This window comes from Rattus norvegicus, chromosome 14 (assembly GCF_021556685.1).
Source record: "Rattus norvegicus strain SHRSP/BbbUtx chromosome 14, alternate assembly SHRSP_T2T, whole genome shotgun sequence".
Taxonomy (NCBI): domain Eukaryota; kingdom Metazoa; phylum Chordata; class Mammalia; order Rodentia; family Muridae; genus Rattus; species Rattus norvegicus.
Window position 1 is genome coordinate 6,224,543 of NC_141547.1, and position 18,953 is coordinate 6,243,495.

The 18,953-nt window shown below is 45.5% G+C and overlaps 1 protein-coding gene across 9 annotated transcripts in view; it reads right to left on the minus strand.

Moving 5' to 3' along the window:
• The window catches only part of Ptpn13 (protein tyrosine phosphatase, non-receptor type 13), a 174,295-nt gene extending 155,342 nt beyond the window's left edge, over positions 1-18,953 (minus strand). For 8 of the 9 annotated variants that reach the window (XM_087584017.1, XM_087584016.1, XM_087584012.1 and 5 more), the window contains exon 1: positions 18,642-18,949. The gene's annotated coding sequence lies outside the window, so the exon portion shown is untranslated. 9 annotated transcript variants of the gene reach the window in all.

An 18,953-nucleotide genomic window follows, 5' to 3' on the forward strand; every position in this document is an offset into this window, starting at 1 on the left:
ACTATCCCCCCCCCCGATAAATGCCAAAAATGTATACACAGTGAATCACATGAGAGAGGTCAGGACACATGATATTACACACGCTGCCAAGCCTCAGCCTTGGTTTGGCCTTCAGGCTTGCCGTGGTCCGCATGCAGGGCAACTGGCCACGCGTATTTAACAGAGCTTCATATTTTTAAATATAAGTTAATAGATTATAATATATTATATTAATATAATATAAATAGAAGATTCCCCAGATTAAGAAAGATTTCATACAAACATCCCAGAGAAGAGTCAGAGTTATGGTAAGCCTCAAGAAAAACCAGGGCCAGGGTGAGCTGCGGCCAGGGCGCCCACGTTCACAGTCATTGATACCTCTTGGTAGCATTGTCCTACTCAGGTGCCAGGCCTTTATGACATTTATGAGAAAAACAACTGCATGGTAATGTCCCAACACATTAAGCTATACGTTGTTAACTTAGAGAATTACACAAAAGTATAAGCAAAATAGACAATCCCTAGAAAGATGTGCTCTGTGTGTACTGCGCTTCTACACGAAAAGGGAAGCCACATTTGGTTTTAAAATGGATTTTTTTTTTTTAAACCCAGAGCTGGGGATGGAACCCAGGGCCTCAGATATGCCCAGCAGGTTCTGCCTACTGAACCACACACCACCGGCAGTCTAGAGAAGCCGCCTCTGGAACACAGGTTTAAATGGCAGACCTGCTTCCTGACTCCAGGGAGCATTCTAAAGTGTTTAAACAGAAAAGGTAACTTGGATGTGGCTTATAATTGGAAACCATAAGGCCTGTTTAGAAGGGTCACGATGGAGAGGACGTAGAAAAACCTGAAATGATGTTATCAGAAAATTACGGTGAGGTGTATCCTTCTCAATCGGGCACACAATAAGGTAAGTGCAGACTCGGTCTCCAGTACTGGCATTCAGGCTTAAACCAGCAAAAGTAGGAAAACAAACATGGTGTTAGAAATTGCAGGGCTGGTGAGAAGGCTCTGTGTGGAAAGCGGCTACCGGGTAAGCCCTTTGACCTGAGTTTGATCCACAGAATCCTCTATGGAAGGAGAGAACCAAGTACCCTAAGCTGTCGTCTGATTTCAGCATGCACACTATGGCAAGTAAGCACACAGGCACATACATACAATCCGAATCATACACACACTAACAGTGATATCATTTTAATCTTTAATACAAAAATACAAAGCCTGGGTGCGGCATGTGTGCCTTAGATCCCTGCACACCAGCAGGGGCAGACAGAATCTCTGAGAACTGGGGTGCGGTCTATAGAGCAAGTTCCAGGCCAGCCGGGTGAGAATGCAATGAGAACGCATATGTAAGGTGGAAGGAAGGAAGGAAATAAATAAATAAATAAATAAATAAATAAATAAATAGGAGAGAATTATCTGGTTTTTTTTTTTTTTTGCTCCCTAATTCTCTATAAGGATATTCAGATAAATGATCCAGCTTCAGTTTTATAACAGTATTTAGCAACACCAGTAAAAGGAATTCTCCAACTTAAATACTGAGATTGGGGGTGGTGGTTAATAGTTCAAAAGTGTCAGGAATTGACTAATTATGTAATGTGCAGGGAGAAAAGAGAAATGTATGATATCCCATGAAGAAAACAGAAGTAAGGCTTCCAATGCGGAAATCCTTCCCAGCAGCAAGGATTCCTCCTAGAAGCAGAAAGTCACCTCAGGGAGGGAGCTCAGGGTAAAGGAAGAAGATGACACTGCTGTCACCAGGGGTGGTGCGGTACGCAGGTCTCATCTACTCTGGAGATGCCTACAGGTCAGGATGCTGCAGGATGAATGCCTGCCACTCGTAAGTCTGCACGGCTCCTGCCTTCCTGAGGGCAAGGGAGCCGGCTGCTCTGAGAGAGAAACAGCACGGTCGTGTGAACTAGCGGCCTGTGTACATGATTCCTCAGAACAGAAATGAAAGGCTGAAGGGAACTGTTAAGAGAGATTCGGAGCAACGCAGGCTCCACCTCTCCATCCAGGGAAGCACAGAGAAAGAAGCTGAGCTCCCAGAAGAACTGACACAAAAGGAAAGGAAACTTGTTTGTAGTGCAAACAGCTGCCAAACCAACCAGGGGCCATTTTAGATGCATGAAGTGCCCAGTGGGGAGCTGGCCAACGCTGTTAGGTGTTATCTTGATTCGTTCCTTATCTCCAGCCCCCGACCCAGTTAGAGACGATTTTCCCTTGAAATCCTTCGTGTTCAGTATTCATGTGCACAGGCTTGGAACCAGACTGCGCAGACACGCGGTGTGAGATTTCCCACTTATTTTCTGTATTGCTTTTATAAATTAATAGTGACATCTCGATTTCCATATCTGTAAGAAGGAGGACAGAACCACGTGCCACACATTGCTTTGAGGGATGAAAGTTTTACGTTAAGTAGTATATTTCAGAAGCCGATGATAATATTACCGTCTAAACTTACACCCAGTCGCCCAGTCTCAAGTATAACTTCCTGTTTTATATGGTAAAATACTTTGGGGGCTGGAGAGATGGCTCAGCGGTTAAGAGCACACGACTGCTCTTCCAGAGGTCCTGAGTTCAATTCCCAGCAACCACATGGTGGCTCACAACCATCTGTAAAGAGATCCAATGCCCTCTTCTGGTGTATCTGAAGACAGCTACAGTGTACTTATATATAATAAAATGAATAAATCTTTAAAAAAAAAAGAAATAAAAAAATACTTTGCCTGAATCATACAAGACACAGGAATAAATTACCCCACTTCACAATTAAAAGGAATCTTTGGGTCAAATATTATAATCTGTTTCTCGGTTCAATAGATTCTTCACAATCTAATACTCTCTTACACAATCACCACCTTGATTATCTCCCCCAGTCTCTAACCTTTTCGTGAAACTTTCCATTTAAGCAAAGTTCCTTATTACTAATTCTTGCTGATCACAAGAATTCACGTAAGAATTTAAAGACTCTTCCAAGGTTCCTTTCCTGTAAGCACACTATGTTGTTGCTAATTTTAGACCCCCTATTGAAAAGCACTGTAAGGAGCGCCTGGATATCTATTGTTTTCGCAACGTCTTCACCAGCTTTTTTGCTTTCCTAGCTGTGTAGGCATTCAACCACACATGATGTGGTAGTGGGTCAAGACCATGAAAAGCACACCACACACGACTCAGATAACAAGCTGGTGAAAGGCTGGCGAAATGTTTCATAAAGGTGGGTTCTAAGAGCGCCCAGATCCCGTCCATCTCTGCAAATTTTGAGATCACTTTCTGACCCTACTCCATCACACTGCTCAATTCAAGACACTAATTATAAGATAAGTTATGGTAAAGACACTTGGCTGGGGAATCAGAGAGATTTGGGTTCAAATCCCTGTCAATGAGCAGTATGGGCTGTGGGGGCTAATTAAGCACTTCTGAGCCTATGTTCTCATCTATGAAATAGGATTAACGGCAGTATCTTAGCTTGGTTTCTATTGCTCTGATAAAATGCCATGAGCAAAAGCAACCTGGGGGGGGGAGGATTGGGGGGGGGGGGAGGTGGCTTACGGATCAGTCCATCGGCAGAAGCCAAGTCAGGAACTCAAGGAAGAAACCTGGAGGCAGGAACTGAAACGGAGACCACAGCGGACTACTGACTTTCTCCCCACTGGTTGCTCAGCGTGCTCTTATACAACCAATGACCACCTGCTCACGGTTGGCACCGCCCACAAGTTGAGCCCTCCCACACCAATCATTTATCAAGAAAATGCTCTACACACTTCCTTATAGGCAACCTGATGAAGACACGGTCTCAGTTGAGGCTCCTCTTCCTAGATGACTCTAACCAGGCCAAGCAGCCACCTCACAAGACAGGTACAAAAATAGCCTGCTGTCATTCACACAAACACACACAACTGTCCTCAAACTCCCCATGTAACCCTGGTTGGAGATGGCTTCAGAATTGCTGGAATTCCCCTGCCTCTGCCCAAGCACGAGATTACATGCTTAGCTCAGGTTCTCACAGATGAGCTTGGCTCACAGTACCTACCCATCGTTTACCATAATCTCATTGTAACCTTTGCTGTGTCCATTTCAACAGCGGTAGTTTCAAAGTCAACAGATGTCCATTTGTGATGTGTGTGAGTGTATGGGAGTGAGTGTGTGTGAGTGTGTGAGTGTGAGTGTGATTGTGTTAATGTGTGTGAGTGTGTATGTGTGAGTGTGTGTATGTGTGAGTGTGTGAATGTGTGAGTGTGTGTATGTGTGAGTGTGTGAGTGTGACTGTGTTGCGGTTGGGGATTTAGCTCAGCGGTAGAGCGCTTACCTAGCGAGCGCAAGGCCCTGGGTTCGGTCCCCAGCTCCGGAAAAAAAAAAAAAAAAAGAGTGTGATTGTGTTAATGTGTGTGAGTGTGTGTATGTGTGAGTGTGTGTATGTGTGTGTGTGAGTGTGAGTGACAACATGTATAAAGAAGCAATTCCAGGGCTGGAGAGATGGCTCAGCTGTTAAGAGCACTGACTGCTCTTCTAGAGGTCCGGAGTTCAATTCCCAGCAACCACATGGTGGCTTTAAAACCATCTGTAATGGGGTCCGATGCCCTCTTCTGGTGTGTCTGAAGACAGCTACAGTATACTCATAAATAAAATAAGTCTTAAAAAAAAAAAAGAATCGGGGTTGGGGATTTAGCTCAGTGGTAGAGCACAAGGCCCTGGGTTCGGTCCCCAGCTCCGGAAAAAAAAAAAAAAGAAAAGAAAAAAAAAGGGGGCTGGGGATTTAGCTCAGTGGTAGAGCGCTTACCTAGGAAGCGCAAGGCCCTGGGTTCGGTCCCCAGCTCCGAAAAAAAGAACCCAAAAAAAAAAAAAAAAAAAAAAGAATCAATTCCAATAAAGCTGACTTTCCACACATGCTGTGTCCACACACACAAACATACATACATACTCACACTCATATATACACACTCACAATAAATTAAAAAGCTTTTTAAAAGCAAACAAAGTGTTTATTGAATCAAATTTGATGATGTACCAGAAAAAAACATTTAGCTGGATTTAGATTGAAAGTTAGGATTCACCTCAAAACTTTTAGAAGACTCACGCCAAGGGCAATGTTAATCTCTAAGAGGGAGGAAAATTCTCTTGCAGTCAAAACAATTTCCAGAAAGCATTATCGATCATTTTTAAGATTTGAATCCTAGTGATTATCGTCATCAATAAATAAGCAGACAGGCTGACAGGACAATTGCCCTAACGGCAAATTAAACCCAGCTACAATAGCAGGGTGTTGGACAACAGAGAGGAATTTGTTTTCATTTTAACTGTTTCTGCATTTATAGCTTGTCTGGCTCGTTTTAAACACAAGCTCCGGGCCTACAGTAAGTAAATTAAGCGGTAATTTATCTATCACAAAGTATTTTCAACGCAACAAAATACCTCACACATTTTATCAAGAGTGCAGATCCTCTGCCAGTCTGTTCTGACAACTGGCAGACAGAAGACCAGGGTAAATAAATTTAATTCAGTCAATAGCTGGCTTACTGTGCAAATTTACAAAGTGCTGGATAAAGCACTTTCTACTTCGCTCAAAACACCTACGCGGGCAGGCTTCCCTTCACTTCACAGCGGAAAGATGTCCGGACTACAGGAATCCTGCACCTAAATCTCCCTCCCTTCCAGACAGAGCCTGGGGGCGGGGCGGGGCGGACTGCACAGGAGCCTTTCTCCCCGCAATCTCTCAGAATCTGTTCTTCTAGCACTTCTGTGATAAGGCTGTTCCTATCTACTGCAACTTCCCAGATCATTCAACTCTCCTCGGGGCACACACTCTTTCACTGCTTCCTCCAGCTTCCTCCCTCTTCCGAGGCAGCCTCGGCCCACCGCAGTCCTTGGTCTCCACTCTCTGACCTCACAAGCAGCCCCGGCTGGGGAATCACTGCCCTACCCGACTCCCCAAGGCACAGGCACTATGGCCAGAGGGTCTGGCCTTTTCTTTCCCTTTCTAGAGCTCCCCGCCCCCAGCACTTCCGGTTTGACACTTCCTTTCTCTCACATTCTCTTGCTTTGCCCTAGGACACAGCAAGCTCATTCCTGGGCGGCTAGTGCTGTTTTCAAGGACCAGCTCCCCAAGCTCCACTTCCCACGTGCGTCCTCTCTTCTCATCAGCCCACGCTTTATTGGGAAGAACTTTTATTGTGCTTACGATTGTACAATAAACAATGGTTTCCTATCTTTTCTTGGCAAAAAAAAAAAAAAAAAAAAAAAAAAAAAAAACTACACTCCTGGAATAGAAGTCATTTTTTTTCTTTCTCCTTTCCTATCTTTTCTTGGCAAAAAAAAAAAAAAAAAAGAAGTCATTTTTTTTTCTTTCTCCTTCCCCTCCCTCCCTCTCCCCACCCCTCTCTCTCCAGTATTTCTCAAAATAAAGTAATCCTAAAGACAAAGTGGCCAATGAGAGTCTTCAGTCTTGTAAACTGATTACCTAAAGAACAAAATGGTTTACAGAAACATTTACAACTGTTGCTGTCCTAGCTATAAACGACACTGTGAGCATTTTCTCCTGTCTGGGAGGCCTTAAGTCACATTTTCAAAGTTTGCACATCTTGTTTCCTTTCTAATCCTAAAGTTGCTTAGGTACAGCTGTAAGGCAATTTAAAAAAAGGGGGCGGGGGGATTTAGCTCAGTGGTAGAGCGCTTACCTAGCAAGCGCAAGGCCCTTGGTTCGGTCCCCAGCTCCAAAAAAAAAAAGAAAAAAATTTAAAAAAAAAAAAAAAAAAACACAGGGGACGGGGGGGGGGGGGGGAGGACCAACAATCTGATAGAAAAAGCACACGCACGCCTGCTCAGAACAAGGTAAACCAGATCTAAACCCTGAGCGACAGAGATAACCAGGCTCGGGCTCAGCCCTGTGGCCTGGTCCCTTAGGCTTCCATTTCCTCAGGCATACAGAAGAATGAAATGTACAGTCTTACAAGCCCGACTGGTGGGCTTGGCCAACCATTTCTAGATTTGTCATTCAAAAATAAAGCTTACAAAACTTTACCAAAGTAGATACTATGTTTTCCACATTACAAAAGAAACTCAGAAACAGCTCCCAGCTACACTCCAGCCTCCATCTCCACAAGAACTAAACGTTTATGGATGGCTACAAGTAGACACTGACTTAAAATGTTAGCACTAACTCATACAGTGGGGCAGTGTAGGCCCGGCGCTGACTGATCAGCTGCAGGCATGAATGAGACATTTCCAAAAATGAATGAGATGCCAAATAATGCAAGAGACAAAGTTGCCAAACAGCCTTACAGCCACAAGCCAAACCCCCGAGAGGTGCAGGGTTCAAGGTCTCCCCTGGAAGACCTGTGTGGTCCCACACATGTAATCCCAGCTCTGGTGAGATCACAAAGATCAAAGAATTCAAGGCAAGCCTGGGCTACCAGACGATCTCTCTCAAAAACGAAACAGACACAGGCATGCAGGATGTTGAGTCAGAGAGAATAGCTACTATCATTTGTTTTAGGACAACCAAATGTTTTACCAAAAAAACTACAACTTTTCATTTCCCTAACAGGTAGAGGTCATCAAATGAAATGGAAGTCATTGGATGAGAAAAGGCATAGTACATAAGATTTCCCATTTCATCCGAACAGCATCTGCCCGCAAGGTTAACATTTAACATTTCCAGTAGCATGCTGGCAGCCATTTTGCAGCCATGAGGCCATTTTGAAGATGAAAGCTATGCAGTACAGAAACAGAGAGGAAAGCAGATGTCAAGAGAGTCGATGACATATTCAGAAGCTGCCAAACCCAGTCCAAAGGATTATGCCCAGATTCTGTGATTAATAAAGAAAAAAGCCCAGCCTCCCTAGCCCATTATTACTTTAGGCTCCTTGCATTTGCTACCCACTGCAGTTCACTGAAAAGGATCTTGAGAAGAGTGAGCACAGGGAGTACAGAGCAGTAAGAGCATTCCTGGCTATCAGCAGAGGCTGGTAGGGCACCTAACAGGAACAGTGGTCCATGCGCAAGGGAACATTTAACAGTGGGGCACTGTGAGACCACTGCACGGCTAGCCCAGCACCTTGCACAGCACAGCGACTGCTCTAGAGAACCCTAAAAGGCTACTACTCATCCACTGTCTAGAACCCAGTTGGGCAGAAGGACGATGCCCCTATTCCAATGTAATCTTTACGAATTACACCTGAATTGTGTCTTACTTGGATCTGAGAATTCCTTTGAAGTAGGAGGTTTGGTGTGCTCAAGTAAACCTCAAGGAAGGTTTATAGGAAATGTTATTTTTAAATTGCTACATTTGCTTCTTAGTTGTATACAGAGTGTATACTGGGGTATTATGTAACAACATTAAAAGACTTGGCTTAAGAGTTTAAGTAGCTAGGCCTGGGTAGCCCACATGCCTTTAATTTAAGCACTCTGGAGGCAGAGGTAGGATGATCTCAGTGAGTTCAAGACCAACTTGGTCTTTTACATATTTTTGTTCCAGGACAACCATGCCTCAGAGACAGTCTCAAGAAAAAAGTTCAAGTAAATTCCCACTTGTACCTTAATATTGAGGGTCTATTCAGAATCCCTGGGTGGACGTTTGTTCACCGTGACTCTAGGAATTCTGTGCTGTAAACATGGGAGAATACACCAGCCTTGAGTTATAACCAGCATAACTGGGAACTGTGTGGTAACACCGGTCACTCACTTTTACATAGGACACCCACTTAGCCCGGCTAAACACTTCAAGTCACAGTGTGGTTTGTTCCATTGAGATCTGGGTCCCCCTGAACTAAGGCTTCCTGACTTGTTACGTTAATTTTTTTTCCAACCTATTAGATGAATTACAGAAAAAGGGGGATTTTTAAAGTTTTGATACGTTTTTATAGTCTGAGAAAACAGACTATATTATTCACGAATCCTTGCCGTAAACCCATTTCTTGAGCTAGACATAAAAAGCAGCGTAAAAATAAAGCAGCCTGTGTGAGAACTGACTTTAATCAATACTGTGTTCAAATGAGTCTGTGATTACAATCAGCTCACAGGTCAGGAATGTGAAAGATGCAGAGAGGATCATGGGTTACCCAAGCTGAAATGCTTCTTGCAGGTTACTAATTATCCGCTTCCTTTAAAAGCTCGATGGCATTGGACTTTCAGGTAAATGTTTTAAACTATTCACTTCCGTGGACAGCTGAAGGATCTCCAAGTTACACTTCTGTAGAAGGGGAACAACACAGTAAATGGGGAACTATGCTTCTTTTAAAAAGTTCTTATTTTAAATGATCCCCGTATCATTTTTTTCAACAAAACACAAAGCAAAATGCAACGTCAAGTGCTCTAATGTCACGTGCATAACTGTTCTAGCCCAGTTCATTAAGAATGAGTCTTTCTCGGGGGTTGGGGATTTAGCTCAGTGGTAGAGCGCTTGCCTAGGAAGCGCAAGGCCCTGGGTTCGGTCCCCAGCTCCGAAAAAAAGAAAAAGGATAAAAAAAAAAAAAAAAAAAGAATGAGTCTTTCTCATTCAATGACTAGGGTACAGTGTATGTACACTGTAGCACCATCACTGAGGCAGGTGAATCACCAGGTGAAGGTCAGTGGAGGACACAGACTGAATTTGTAGCCACTGTGGGCTAGACTGTAAACAGTTATCTCTGGGACCCAATATTCTGTGTGCAACACTGTATCACCTGGGTGGCAGTTACCAGTATATGAAAAAAAGAATGGCCTACCAAGAAAGCAGAGTTTCAGTTTATTTTCACTTACACTGAGATCACATTAAAACAATGAAACATTGACAAAAGGACATCCTTCTAGGTGTTCCAAGTATATGTGCAGGAGGTTGAATGAAACCGCTTCTTTCAAGCTGGGCATCAGCAGGGGACACGTGGCAGTCACCATTACATTCGAAGGTTTGGTGTCTGCTTCCAACTTCCTAAAGTCCTTTGGGAATCTTTTTTCTCTAAAGGGAAGGCTCTTGGAGTAGGGCACAAAATCACTCTTAAATCTGTGAATCTGTGTGCTCATGTTAACACCAAATGAGAGACTCCTTTTGAAAATCTGATCATGTCATTTGGTAACTAAGAGTCTTCCTGGGCATGATTAGAAAAAAGAGAGAGAGACAGAGAGGAAAATCTCTAAATGTTCCCTGTTCCCAGTTCTGGAGCAGAATGACGACAGTTTCTATTTTTGGTGCTTGGGACACTGCATTTCCACATGTGAAGCTTAGCATCTGAGAGGAATTAAGCTATTCAGTTGGATTTAGAGCACTCAGAAAACCATCATTAGAGCTAGATACAGCGGAAATGCTGGTGTCCAACATGCGTGTTGTAGGGAGTTGCCTCCAGGGAGAGTCACAGCAGTAGTAGGTAAGACGAGGGGAGAGAGAAAATGCTGGGGGAAGAGTCAAGTAGAGAAACTAAAGGATTGGGAGGGTTAACCAAAACGAAGGGGCATGAAAAACCATTCAGTAACCTCAGGCTGGAAACCCAATTTAAAAAACACAGGCAGTTTGAAGGCAGGAGAAGGAAGAGGCAATGCTAGTTCTAGGTAATGAGTCACTAATATACCCAGTGCCGAATGCAGGATACCCCAGTGGGTCCCAAAGACTCCCGAAAGCAGTACAGAGTCTCGCCTTTCCTCTTGGTTACTGCGCTGGTTCATTTTTGTCAACTTAACCCAAGTTGGAGTCACCTGGGAAGAGTGTATCTCTATCAAGGATCTGACCTGTGGGCATGTCTTGGGGCATTTTTTTGTTAATAATTCTGTAGGAGGGCGTGCTGGGGGTGGTACACTCCTGAGCAAGTGGCCTTGAGTTGTATGAGAAACCTGCTGAACAAGCAATTAAGCAGCATGCCTTTGTGGCCTCTGCTTCAGTCCTACCTCGACTTCCCTCAGTGATGAACTGGGAAGGTCTAAGTCACATGACCCCTTTCCTCCAACGTGGGATTTTTGGTCAGTGTGTTGTTACACCACAGCAGGAAAGAGCTCACTAGGAAAGCTACTCACCAGAACTGGTTCGTGCGAACCTGTGGGTGGTTGAGATGAGCGCACACCCTGGATGTAAGGTACAGAGATGTCAGGCTGGAACTGAGCTAGAAACTCTCTCCCTACAGCTAGTTTTCATAGAGCAGCACGATGCTGTACTGTACAGGCTACAGTGGTGGTATCCGATAGGAACCTTAGGCAGTACAAAACCGGCCTGGGAGGTACCAGGCAAGGGGTACCCGTGGATACAATAGTGGTACAGCTGTTACAGGGTAGTCCACAGTTTAATGAGCGTACCCGAGGCCTGTTCCACGAGAGGGAGTCCATGCCCTAGTATTATACACCCAGTCCAAAAGCAATGATGATGGAGGCCTTAAGCCCTGGGTGGGAAACCAGTATTGCTGATCAGTTGAATTTAATACCTTCAAATCACATTCAAAACATTAATGCTTATACCTACAAAGGCTATTCAGCCTTAATCAGAGACACGTCCTGTATTAGTGACTCTTCTATCGCTGTGACAAAACACTGTGGAGGCCACAGCAGCTTAAGAAAGAGTCTGCTTTCTTGCCTAGGAAGCGCAAGGCCCTGGGTTCGGTCCCCAGCTCCGAAAAAAAAGAACCAAAAAAAAAAAAAAAAAAAAAAAGAAAGAGTCTGCTTTGGCTTACAATTGCAGAAAGGGAGGGAGTCCATCATGGCATGCCAAAGGGAGGCTTGGTGGCTGGAGCAGTAAGCTGAGGAGGGTTCACATCTTGAATCTTAAACAGGAAGCAGAGAGAAAGCACTGGAAATGGCGCATGACTTTGAAACCTCAGAGGCTGCTCCCCAGGGAATGCTTCCTCCTGCAAGGTCATACTTCCTATAGCTACCCAAAACAAACAGCATCAAATAAAATCACACCTCCTATACCGACCCAAACGGCACCAAACAGAAAGCACATATCCAAACACCTGAGCATACAAGGACAGTCTCGTTCAGATGTCATTTCTTCTTGCAATGAAAAGAGAGAAATGCAGAAAACTATGGCTGCACAGGACGCTGATAATAAGGGTCACTTGAGGACTCAGCTTAAACAGTTACACCACCCATCCAAGGCCCAGTGAACATTGCATAACAGGGGACAAAGCATAGGGAATCCTGAAGATAAGGAGAAGTTCCACACGAGGCAACCATGGCATGGCAGCTGCACCTACTGACACTGGGCCCACGCAAAGTGCAGCCACCGACAGTCAGCGGTGGGTGAGGACAGAGTAACGCAGCCCTAAAGCTAACTGTGAACCTATTAGGCATGGCTCTGGAGGATGATGTCATCAGGCAGCAAGGCGGGTCCAGGATGAGCCTATCACTGGATGAGAAGGAAGGGTTGACGGAGAAAAAGTCAAGAAAGGAGAGAAGAGGAGGGAAGGGAGAAAATCAAGATGGAGATGACAGAGAGGATCCAGATCCAGGTGGACTAGGTCAGTTTTACCTTGTCTAGGAGGGCAGTTTATATCTTTATTAACTGGCAGTGAATTTATTGTGTGGATGTATTGTGGGTTAAGAACTTAATATGTGGGCTGGAGAGATGGCTCAGCGGTTAAGAGCACCGACTGCTCTTCTAGAGGTCCTGAGTTCAATTCCCAGCAACCACATGGTGGCTCACAACCATCTGTAATGAGGTCTGATGCCCTCTTCTGGTGTGTCTGAAGACAGCGACAGTGTGCTCATGTAAATATAATAAATAAATATTTTAAAAAAAAAAGAACTTAATATGTGGGTTGGGGATTTAGCTCAGTGGTAGAGCGCTTGCCTAGCAAGTGCAAGGCCCTGAGTTCGGTCCCCAGCTCCAAAAAAAAAAAAAAAAAAAGAAAAGAAAAAAAAAAAAGAACTTAATATGTAAATCTGACTGATAAATTACAAGTTTCTAGAACTTTGACTTTACTGGGCTACCGGGGATGTGAGCTAAGTTCCTGGCAGGCAGAGAGACAGCCTGGAGAGAGCAGCTATACAAGGCTTGGGGCTAGCGTGGTGTGGTGGTGCCAAGCTTGAATGGCTGCCGAACACGATGTGTGTTTCAGGCATGGAAACAGCCCGACAAAGGGACCGTGTAAGAATGTGGCTGGCAGAGATCCATGCAGAGTAGGAACCCAAGGGTACCGGTAGCCGCCAATCCATTGTTTTTTTCTTTTTTTACTGCAACATGGTTCTCTAGAGTAACAGAACATAAAGATGAGAAATTACACATATACATATACCTACATATACATACACACCACACACACACATGTGAAGGATTTATTAGAACGTCTTACAGGCTGTGGTCCAGCTAATCCAACACTGGCATCTACCAACAAATGGTCTAAGAATCCAGAAGTTCCTCAGTCTATTAGGTTGAATGTCTCAGCTGGTCTTCAGTACACAACAGTCTAACGAAGTAGGTTCTAATGCTAGTAAAGGAAGGGACTTGACAGCAAGCAAAGAGAGCAAACCCCTCCCCCCACATCCTTGATATAGACTATCATCAGAACATGTGACCAGGATGAAAGGTGGATCTCCTCGCCTCAAAGATCTGGATTAGAATAGGGTCTTCCCACTTAAAATGATTTAACCAAGGGGGAAAAAAACCATCCCTTAAAGGTGTGCCCACCTCATTTGGGTCTTAGTTAGCTCCAGAGGTAGTCAAGTTAAAACCTGTGGGGAGCCGGGAAGGCACAGTGGTGGCACACCGGGCTCCAGTGGATAGATAAAAACCCGTGGTCACATGGACCGCCCTGCTTAAACTCTGAGAGATATAAAACAAAAAGTCACAAATACGGGAAAGAGGTTGGTAAGGAAGAAGAGGTTGGCAGGTGTGGGAGGGAATCGTAACTGGAACGCATTATAGACAGCGAGCGGAATCAACGGAGAACAGGATGTACTCATAAAGTGACAATTCCTGACCCCCCTAAAAAAGGAACAATCCTGGAGGGCTAGGGAGGTGGCTCGGTGGTTACAGCACTTCTTGCTCTGGCATAGGGCCAGGTTCAGTTCTAAGCACTAATGTAGAAGCTCACAAGTGTCTGGGATCCCAGTTTCATGGCATCCAGGGTCTGCATGTGGACTCCACGGACCTGACATCAACATGGCACACATACATACATGTGGGCAAAACACTCACACACAAATAAAATTAAGGTTAAAATACAACACTTGAAGGCCAGGGTGAAGTCAGTAGCAGCATGCTCCCTAGCATGAACAAGCCCCCGGGGTAACCCCCAGCAATGGAGAAGACAGCAACTGCACAGCTGAAATGATAGATCTGAGGAAGAATGACTCCCAGTGGGTACATGTGCACGCAGGTGCTCTCATGAACAGACACACGTACACACAGAGAAGACTATGGAACTGAAATCCCACTGCCTTTACGAGAATCAGATTTTCTATACTGGGTATAGAAACCAGGCCAGAGCACTGGTTCCCAAGGTATTGGTAAGGTGTAATCGGGTGCCTGAACTTTACCCCAAGGACTGTTTTATTTAATATGGGCAATGTCTGAGAATACAAAGTATTTAAATCTAAGTGACTCTAAGGTACAGCACAGCTGGGTGCCACTAAGCTAGAAAGAACATCAGAAGGGAAACATGGGTGCTCGTGAGGTAGACACTGCTGGCCTTTTCACAACTCAGATTCAAGTAAAAACAAACAAACAAAAAAAAACCTCTGGTGCTAAACTCAATGACTTAAGAGTCTAGAACAGCAGTTCTCAACCTGTGGGTCTGGGGGTTCATATATATGATATCCTACCTATCAGGTATTTACATTACAATTCAGAACAGTAGCAAAATTACTTATGCAGTAACAATGAAACAATTTCACGGTCTGGAGTCACCACATCTGCCGTAAAGGGTCACGGCATTAGGAAGGTTGAGAACCACCGCTCTAGACATTCAGAGATGACCTGAGATGACGGTCACAAGCTTCTCAAGTTAAGAAGGCTATTTCATTCTGAAAAGGTTAACAAGGAGGCAAAGAGGCTAAACAAGACTACGACGACTTGCACTTCCCCACATCTGCACATCTTCATCTCACCTTCAGACTAAGCTGATGGTGGACACGGGTTATTGACATCTGACAGATGAAAAACCTCAGGAGGTCTCTGGCATTTGGGTACCTCTGCCAGTCAGTCAGGCTACGGACTCTGCTCCAGCTGACTGGAAGCATTTCACACATTTCCATTGTGCAAACAAAACAATAGAAAGGCCCGTTTCTTTGGCTGAGCATTTAAACAAGTAACTGACCAGCTCCTGTTTGTCAGACATCAAACCTAGAGGGAAATACATTAAGTCTAAGGGCCACATCGACAAGATGTGGCTCATACAATCTGGCTGAGGAGTTTCTGAGTTTCTATTTTGTTTTGTTGGAACTTGTAAATAACTTAACAATTAGTTTCCTACTGCTTCACAAGCTATCAATGATGGCCAAGCATTCAGGAATGAGGGTAGGTAGGGAGAAGAGAGAAGTTGCTCATGACTCCGGAATAAAGATCTGGAGCTGGGCGTGGTGACACACACCTTTAGTCCCAGCACTCAGGAGACAGAGGCTGCCTAAAGCTGTCAATTCTAGGCTGGCCTGATCTACAAATCGAGTCTCAGAGCAGGGGCTCTGCAGAGAACCTGTCTCAAACAAAGCAAAACAGGCAGAGGATCTTTAAGAAAGCACTCGCTCTCCCCCAGAGTCAATAATTATTTTAAGGCCTCCTCTCCCGATGCAGGATGCACACAGTTCTGTTACGGCACACAAAACTTTGTAACTTTAATTTAGGTCATTAAAAATCAGACAGCCACCTACTGATGAAAAGCTATCTTTTAAAACTATAGCTCCCATGTGCAAGACCCACTTAAAGTTTTAAATGGAGAAAAACTTTCAGGAAAGGAAGAGGGCTGGGTGGGGAGAACCGAGAGCTGAGTTGCAAATATTCCACCTCCACACACACACACCCCCCCCCCACAGAGGAGCTTTCTACCCTAGGCTGCAGCATTTTTTTCCTCCTTTCCCAGGCTCCTGCCTTTTAAAGTGACAGGAACCCAAAGGAGTCATCCGGTCCCATCCGAAGCCTCATAACAATACTATTCTAAAGAGGCAGGACTTCCCAAGACGCACTCCAAAGAGCTGAAATTCTGACTAGCCCACGCTAGTGTCTCATTTCCATTTTAAATATGATTATCGTTTGATTACGCTATAAAAGCGATTTGCATCTTATTTCTTTTAAGCGGCAGAAAGAAAGGGGGAAGAAAAAAGAGGAAAAAGAACAAGTTTCCTCAGATACTCCCTTTCTACAGTAGATCTGGGACTAGGCAAGAAGATAAGATATAAAAGCAGCCAGCCATTGAAGTCTCGAACAGTGCTCGCCCGCCCAGCTCTTAATCTGTTGGAGGTGAGCTGTGGCTGCGCTCATTTCTCTTAAATAAAAGATAAGGAAGACAAAGGCCTAGGGGCAGGTATGCAGCTGTGTGGAGCACCCACCTAGCCTGAGCAACCCCCAGTCCTTTCCCTCCCCCATGTGAACACCTATTAAATACCCCCAAACAATCGGCTGGCCAATTCTCCTGGTGAAATCCTGCATTTAAGAGGCATCTCTAAAAACAAACAAAAAGAAGATAAAATGAGTTTTACAACTTTGGACACCCTGTTGTGTTATTCAAATCTGCTCTTCATACTGACCCTGGTGTGTGTGCGGTGTGGTGTGTGTGGTGTGTGTGGTGTGTGTGTGTGTGTGTGTGTGTGTGTGTGTGTGTGTGTGTGTGGAGGGTTTGTGGGGGTGTGTGGGGTGTGTGTGTGTGGTGTGGGGGGTATGTGTGTGTATGTGTGGGGTGTGTGTATGTGTGTGGGGTGTGTGTGTATCTGGGGTGTGTGTGGTGTGTATTTGTGTGTGTGTGTGTCTGTGTGATGTGTCTGTGTGGTGTGTGTCTGTGTGGTGTGTATGTGTGGTGTGTGGGGTATGTGTGGGGTGTGTGTGGGGTGTGTGTATAGTGTGTGTGTGGTGTGGGGGGTATGTGTGTGTATGTGTGGGGTGTGTGTATCTGGGGTGTGTGTGGTGTGGGGGTGTGTGTGTGTGTATGTGTGGTGTGGGGTGGGTGTGTGTGGTGTGGGGGAGGTAAGTGTGTGTATATGTGGTGTGGGGTGTGTGTGGTGTGTGTGGTGGTGTATGTGTGTGTGCTGTGTGTATGTGTGGTGTGAGGTATGTGTGGTGCGTGTCTGGGGGGTGTAGGTGTGGAGGGTATGTGTGTGTATGTGGTGTGGGGGGTATGTGTGTATATGTGTAGTATGGGGTGTATGTGTGGAGTGTGTGTGTTTATAAGCAACTGTTTATTTTTGGATGTTGATAATCATCTTCAAAAGGTAGCAGAGGAGGGCTTGGATACTACAAGGAAAATGTTGGGATGAGGTAAATTCAAAGATAAATTTATGTAATGGTAAAAAGGGGCCACAGTTCTCTAATGTTGAAAGTGAAACACACCATAAAATGTACCCTTCTTAATGAAGACTTAATGGCTTCTACCTTTAAATCCTAATAGGCATCTCCCTTCTCCCCATGGGTTACTCCCAGAAAACCTGGAGAACAACAAATTTAGAACATGATGTTCCAAAAACACGTGGGACTGGATGATATGATACTTATCTGACAGTTTATGGATTTATTGAGTCACTATCTTTATGAACTTAGTTTTAAAAAAAATGCAAGTGAAAAAATAATTTGTACCTCGTCACCACTACATGCAGCCAATGAGAATGAAGCAGGTTTTCACTCCGACCCTGCCAACCCGGTTCAAGAATTTAGGAAAATACCAACGCCTGGTTCATAATACAGGTACTTTTTTTTCCCCTTCCATACTTTAATACAGGTCTCTAGATAGACCTTTTTAAATCTTCCTAATTAGTTAGGCTGCGTCCTTCAACCCACAGATCAGGTGTCCCACATTCTGTGTAGGTCTCGCCTTGAAAACAAACCCGATTGCCCCATTTTCGGAGAGGTAAACTCAGCTCCAGGCAGCTACCTATGAAGTCACCGCGTTTGTTATTTCAAAGATGCAATTAAGCGAAAATGACAGAAGGTTGTCGAAAAGATTAGGTCGCAAGTATGGGGAGGTGTCGATCTTACACACAGGTAAGGCCAAAGAGACCTGCACTGCTGTAACTCGCTCCTGTGTCCCCATCCTCGCTTCTCCAACACACAAACAGAAGGAAATTAAATTTCCAAAGTTCCTTGACTTCGGCTTAACTTTTAACTTTGCAGCTCTCCGCGCTCACGTTATCGAGCAGAGTGGAGAAAGGAAGCCTGGCCGGCAGCAAAGAGAAGCAAACTAGTAAAAAAAAAAAAAAAAAAGGCCTGTCCCCGTCCCTACCCCCTTCTCCGAGCCCTTACACAGACACATTCTTCTGGGCGGCTTCAAACCACACCATGTCCACAATCATTTACAGAAATTAGAAACAGACTCCGGGAGCCCTTCCCACCGCGCGCTCCGCGTAGGGTTGTCCGCACCAGCTCCACCGGGCAGTGTCACTCGCTGTGACCCACACCCCGTCGCTCCCAGTCGGGGGTCTCAGCCAGGGTGAGACTGCGTGCAGCTCGTGCTCCCCACCCTCGGCGCACCAGAGACTCCACGACCCAAAGCGAGGGGAGCCGAGGAGACGTCCGGGAGGCCGGCACATCCCACCACCCAGGCCCGGCCACGCGTGCTTCTTACCGGCTCGTGGGGAGTCCCGGTACGGCGACCGGAGCGCAGCGCGCGGGCGCCGAGAGCCGCCGCTTCTTCTTCCCCGAGCTGCTTCGGGCGTGCGCGGAGAGGGTCGGCAGCGACAGAAGTAGCATCGCCGGGCGGCGACCCCCGCCGAGCTCCCGCCGGCCCGCCGCGACTCCGCAGCGTCTCAACGACGGCCGCCGGTGCGCGGTGCTGTCCAGGCGGCTGAGGCGGACGGGAGAGCCGGGGAGCGCTGCTCGGCAGCGGCGCGGAGACCTCCGAGAACTGTGACCATGGTGTGTCACCCTCGCCGCGACG